Source organism: Chrysemys picta, chromosome 1, assembly GCF_011386835.1.
Source record: "Chrysemys picta bellii isolate R12L10 chromosome 1, ASM1138683v2, whole genome shotgun sequence".
NCBI lineage: Eukaryota > Metazoa > Chordata > Testudines > Emydidae > Chrysemys > Chrysemys picta.
In genome coordinates this window covers 2,733,998-2,739,997 of record NC_088791.1, presented here as the reverse complement: position 1 = coordinate 2,739,997, position 6,000 = coordinate 2,733,998, and the positions used below count along the sequence as shown (strand labels likewise).

At 60.2% G+C, this 6,000-nt stretch overlaps 1 protein-coding gene across 1 annotated transcript in view; it reads right to left on the bottom strand.

Moving 5' to 3' along the window:
• RBM28 (RNA binding motif protein 28) overlaps window positions 1-6,000 on the bottom strand; it is a 308,732-nt gene that overhangs the window by 15,290 nt on the left and 287,442 nt on the right. The gene's annotated exons all lie outside the window — the stretch shown is intronic.

Here is a 6,000-nt window from a genome sequence, read left to right as displayed (position 1 = left end):
TCTCCCGCTGAGGGGTCACCGGCTTGCACGCCTGTCGCACGTCTGTTGCACGCCTGTCGCACACTCTGCCCGCGCACAATGGCGCATGGAGCACGCCGTGTAACTGGCAGCGTGTCAGAGGGGACCATCAATCGGACCTTGGGGGATCTGGCCAGAGCAAATGGACCCTGCCCCCTGCCTCTGACCTACCACGTCCCAACCAAGCATCTCCTCTGCTCTCCACTGTGTCCCCAGCGTCCTCCCCGCAAGGTGCCCTGCCCCAGCTGGGCAGCCGGGCAGTTGCCTCGGCAAGCCCTGGGCTGACGGCGCCAGGCGCCAGAACCGAGTGGGCTGCTCACGTGCCGCAGGGCAGAGCTGGAGCGACCCGGCCGGGCTGGCAGGACTGGTGTGCGGGCACAGCTGCCAGGCCAGTCTCCCTGCCCATCGGATGCCACTCGCTGGCTGTAGCACAAGGAGGGGCAGGGATGGGGGGAGTCCCATAGGGCAGCTGAGAGGGGCTGGGGCTTGCGGGGGTCCTGAGTGGCACAGGGAATGGCTGGTGTTTGGAGGGAATCTGTGGGGTACGGGGGGGTTGGGTTTGGGGTTCTCTGTGGAGCACTGGGGGACTGGGTCTCCTCCCGCGCTGTCCAATGTCAAGACTCCAGTTCCTGCCCGTGGGCTCCCGTCACTCCGCGGCCCTACCCTGACTGTGCGGGGCATCGTCTCGCAGGGCTGCGTCAGTGCCCGCGCCTCGCCCAGACGGGTTGCAGCCCAGCCTAGCGTCCCAGCAGGCTCTGTGCCCGGCGGGTCCCTGCGGCCAGCTGGGATGGCAGGCTAACTGTCCCCGCTGCACTGCACCCCGAGTCGCTGCCCGCTGAGGGGACGGGCTGCGCTGGACCCTGTCATGTCCCATCTGTCCCCGCCGAGGCTCCGGGAGGCAGCTGCTGGTCTGACGGCTCCTGATGGGACGCCGCTGAGACAGGGCCTGTCACAAAGATTGGGGCTGCACCGCTGCGTGCTGATCCCGGCGGAGAGGAGAGCGGCAGCCCGGGCACGGTGCCAAGAGCGAACAGATCCCCCCGTGGGGCAGAGGCACCTGCAGACCCCCAGCCTGGCGGGCCCTAGACTTGGGAAAGCGAGGCAAATGGGCCCCGGGTCTGCCTCCGCCCCCTGGATGGGGTCACACATCGCATTGAGGGTTGAGCCCCTGGCACCGTTCATCTCGCTGCTGCTGGGTCCGGGGAGAGCCCGGCTCGGCTGGGCAGGGTCATGGGGGGAGGTCTCTGCGGGCACCATCGCTCCGGGCAGGGGTCTGGAGCCGCCTGCTGGTGGCTGTTGCTGATTTCTCTTCCTCTGCGCCCCCTGGCTGCGGGGTCACTTGGGCGCCAGCTCGGGCACGGCTGGGGTTGGAGGTCGGTTTTGGGGGACGGACAGCAGCCCCAAGGGGTCTGGTGCACCTGGCTCAGCCCTCGCTGGACGACACAGACACCAGAATGTGGAGACCCTAGACCTGCTGGGGCTGCAGCCCCCCCCAAGCGCTGGGGGCCCCTTTGCAAGGTCAGCCTGGCTTGCCCACCACCCTATACTCTGTCTGCAGAGGATGCCAGGGTGGAGGAGCCCACGGAGACCAGGCTGGATTCCACCCAGCAGTCGGCTCCAGGCAGGGACGGAGGCTCGGCTCCAGTGAGACCCACCAGCTGGGCACGGGTGCAGGGGGAGGTGTCACGGACTCACAGCTCGTGCCCACTCTTGGCCCCGTGCGGTCCGTGGGGGGTGCCCCTTTTAGTGAGACAGCCCTTCTCGGGGGTCCACTCTCTCTCGGGGTCAGGCCCCTCCACCTCCTGGATCCGCACCTCTCGGAGCCTTAGCGCGTCTGTCTCTGCTGTGGGCCCCCTCAGGGAGTCCACTCGCTCTGGACCCCTGGGGCCTCCACCCCCAAAGGGAATAATGCCCCTTGTTCTCTAGACCGGAGCGACTCTCAGCCAGCGTAACACAGGAGGTTTATTGAGCGTTGAACACAGCACAGGAAACTCTCAGGGCCTCAGGCCTGGCCTCCCTCAGCCCAGCACATCCCAGTCTCTCTGCATCCAGGTGGGCGCTGCCTGGTTTTTCCTTTTCAAGCTCCGGGGCCCGGGCTGGCCGTCAGATCCCCTCCCCCAGAATACTCCAGCTAGGAATAATGGACTAGGACTCCGGTTCTATTTTGTTGGTTTTCGGACCTGGGGCCATGATTAAGAGGGACGGCCGGGGGCATTCGGGACGGCCTGAACAGGGCTTAGACAAGGGACTGGCCCAGCCAAAACGGGGTGTATGGTCAGCCTACCTGCTGCGCTTTGCATCCGTTCGCAGGGGCCAGCCCCCTTCTCCGGTGAAGCAGCTGCTGTCGCTCCCTGGCTCCTCGGGGCCCTGCACCCCAGTGCCAGGGGGCTGGTTGCCTGGGGGCCAGGCTCTCTCGCCCGCCCGTGGCTGTGGGCACAGACGCTCGGGGGAACAGCAGTGGGCAGCCATGTGTGTGAGGGTCACAGACCTGCGGGGCAGGGAGGCTGCATTCCTGCAGGCTGTCCTCCCTGCTGTCTGTGTGTGGGGAGGGCCAGGATGGGGGGAGGGAGGCGGGCGGGTTCCCTGCTGCTGGAAGGGTCTCTCTGCTGCAGGAGTGACAGAGATGGGGGAAAAGGGGGGGGTCACACTGGCCCCCTGCGGGGCCTTGGCTTCCTCATAGCTCCTGCCCTGGGTGAGGTCATATCACAGCCACCGTCTCCTCCCCAGCGCTCGCCAGCCTTCCCCCCGGGCACCGGAGCCCTGCTGCAGAGCCCGGGCACCGCCTCAGGGCAGGACGGGCAGTGGCTGCAGAGCTCAGGGGCAGGGAGCGCCATCAGCGTGGGCTGTGTGCAGCGGGGTGGCCCTGCCGGTCCTAGGGTCCGAGAGAGACAGGGTGGGGGAGCTGAGAGGCGGCTGGGAGCTGCAGGGAGCTGCTCTTCGGGTCTGGGCTGTTCTCTGCAGAAGGGGTGGGCGCTTCCCCAGGGCGCTGCTCTCTCAGCCCAGGCTGGGGTTTGACCTGGAGTTGGTGGCGATGGGGCGGGGTCTATTGGGTCATGGGGACCCCTCCTTCCCTTTAATTGCCCCCTCCACACACAGCCCCAAGCTGTGTGTAGGACTCTGTCATCATCTGACTCTAGCTGTGAAACGGAGCAGCTCTGGTTTGGATGCCTGGCGGCAGCCCAGCCCCCCACAGGCTTGGAGCCGCTTGGCAGAGCTGGGTGAATGCTGGGCTCAGGGTGATTGTCCGTGGCGCATGGGGATGGGCAGCGCTTGTGGAGCTGCTAAGGAGGTGGCGGAGGGGCGCAGGAGACAGATCCTGGGGTGAGACCGAGGGCGGGGGATAGGCTGGGAGGCCTGGAGCTGTGGGCTAGTGACGCTTGCAGCTGTGTTTCTGTTGAAAGCTGAGTTTTTTATGTTCTGTAACATCCGCCTGCGTTGTCTGATCAGCCTGAAAATTGGTGGAGCAGCTCAGGGGCTGCCGGGGAGCTTGTGGTGCAAATTTAGGGTTGTTTAGTCAAGGAATTCCTACGATGCAGCCTCCACGAGTGAAAATCTCCAACTTGACTACAATGCTTTGTTGGTAGATTCATAGCGGTTAAGGCCAGAAGGAGCATTGGATCCCCTAGTCTGAGCTGCATGTCACAGGCCGTCCGTTGCATCCCGGTAGCTCTGTGTAACGATGCTGGTTCTGGCGGGACCCAGCTGAGAGTACCAGTTCAGCTCAAATTGCTCAAACAGGGCAGTTACAGCCCAAGGCTGGGGTTTCTCCACCTCTAAGGCAAACCAAACCAGCCAGACTAAGAGGACTTCGGTCTCACCCCACTGGCTAACTGCAAGTCTCACAAGCAATCTCCTTAGACACTCCAGTTTCCCAGTATCACCACCAGTGCCACTCGTTATGGGGACAAATGGTTATGAAAACCAATACCCCAGTAAAAGGAAAAAGGTTCTCCCGATCCCAAAGGACCAAGCCCCAGACCCAGGTCAATATACAAATCAGATCTTACCCACAAATCACGCTGTTGCCAATCCTTTAGAATCTAAAATCTAAAGGTTTATTCATAAAAGGAAAAAGATAGAGATGAGAGTTAGAATTGGTTAAATGGAATCAATGACATCCAGTAATGGCAAAGTTCTTGGTTCAGGCTTGCAGCAGTGATGGAATAAACTGCAGGTTCAAATCAAGTCTCTGGAATACATCCCCCGCTGGGATGGGTCCTCAGTCCTCTGTTCAAAGCTTCAGCGTGTGGCAAAGTTCCTCCAGAGGTATGAAGCAGGATTGAAGACAAGATGGAGATGAGGCATCAGCCTTTTATAGTCTTTTCCAGGTGTAAGATCACCTCTTTGTTCTTCCTGTGGAAAATTATAGCAAAATGGAGTCTGGAGTCACATGGGCCAGTCCCTGCAAACTTTGCTGAGTTTCAAGGCATATTTGCCTTCTCTCAATGGGTCCATTGTATAGCTGATGGTCCTTAATGGGCCATCAAGCAGGCTAGGCAGAGCTAACACCAGTTTGTCTGGGATGTCACCCAGAAGCATAGCATAAGTTTGAAATACAGACAGTATAGATCCAATACCCACAACTTCAACTACAAAACTGATACACACATATAGACAGCATAATCATAACCAGTAAACCATAACCTTGTCTTAGACACCCCATTTGACCATCTTTATACAAGATTTGGTGCCACTACAGGACTTTGGTTGCAACCATGTTCTATATGGTCCCAGATTATGTCAATAACGTCACACTCGGCGTTGAGCCTAGCCCCTCATGTCGGGCTGACGCATCGTCCCGAAAGGCCCGGTTTGGATTTGAAGAGCTGAGGGGATGGAGAAACCACCTCTTCTGAACTTGTCTGGCTGCAGCTTCCACCCACTGGTTCTTGTTCTGCCGTTCTCCGCTAGCTTGCAGAGCCCATTGGGGCTGGGTCTCTTCTCCCTGGGACGAGACTCAGGCACCATGTCGTCAGCTCGCCTCTCAATCCCGTTTTGTATCGAGCTCTGTCGGTCTCGCCTTGTCCTGCATTTTCTCCAGCCCGCAACACATTTTGGTGGCTCTTTTCTGCACCTGCACCCTTTGCAATTTTTTAACATTCTTTTAAAAATGTGCTGCTCCCCAGAACCGGACGCAGGATCCTGTATCAGCTTCACCAGGGCAGTGTAGAGAGATGAAATCCCCTGCCTGCTCCTCCTCACTGCTCCCGGGTGTGACGCAACAGGGAGCGGGGCGGATTGGACCTGGGAATGTTGCAGGGGGGTTACATTGGGGATGGGGGACTTCCCTTGAAGGAAGATCCCTGGGGCGGGAGGGGGGGTTGGGAGAAGGGGAGACTGGACAAAGGAGAGGAGGAGCTGGGGGGAGGAGGGAGAGAGCTGTGTCACGGAGTGTGGGGGGACACAAGGCCCTGCACCCCCGGCTTCCTGCGATTCACCATGACTCTCAGCCAGCCAGTAAAGCAGAAGGTTTATTTAGACGACAGGAACACAGTCCAAGACAGGTCTTGCAGGCACAGATAACAGGACCCCCCCCCAGTTAGGTCCATCTTGGGGTCCCAGGGGCATCACAGACCCATTGGGGGTCAGAGCCCCGTCTGCCTCCCAGCCCTTCCACCAGCCAGCTCTGAAACTCCCTCCCCAGCCTTTGTTCAGTTTCCGGGGCAAAGGTGTCACCTGGCCTCTAACCCCTTCCTGGTTCTCATGTTACATGCTCAGGTATCTTCCCTAGGCCAGTCTCCCATCCCCCAATGCAGACCGTCCTAGCCACACTCCCCTGCCTTCCCAGCCAACACTCCCCACTCAGCATTCAAAGACCACAGTAAGAACAGTCCCAGTTCGTCACATGCTGCTGGAGGGGTTTTGGTTTTTCAGTTTTGTGCTGGGTGGTGGAACGCAGGAAACCCGAAGGCTGGGGTCTAAGCTCCCTGCCCCCCAGAAGGGCTTGATGAGGGGTCCGGGTTGTACCTACAAGCTCTGCTG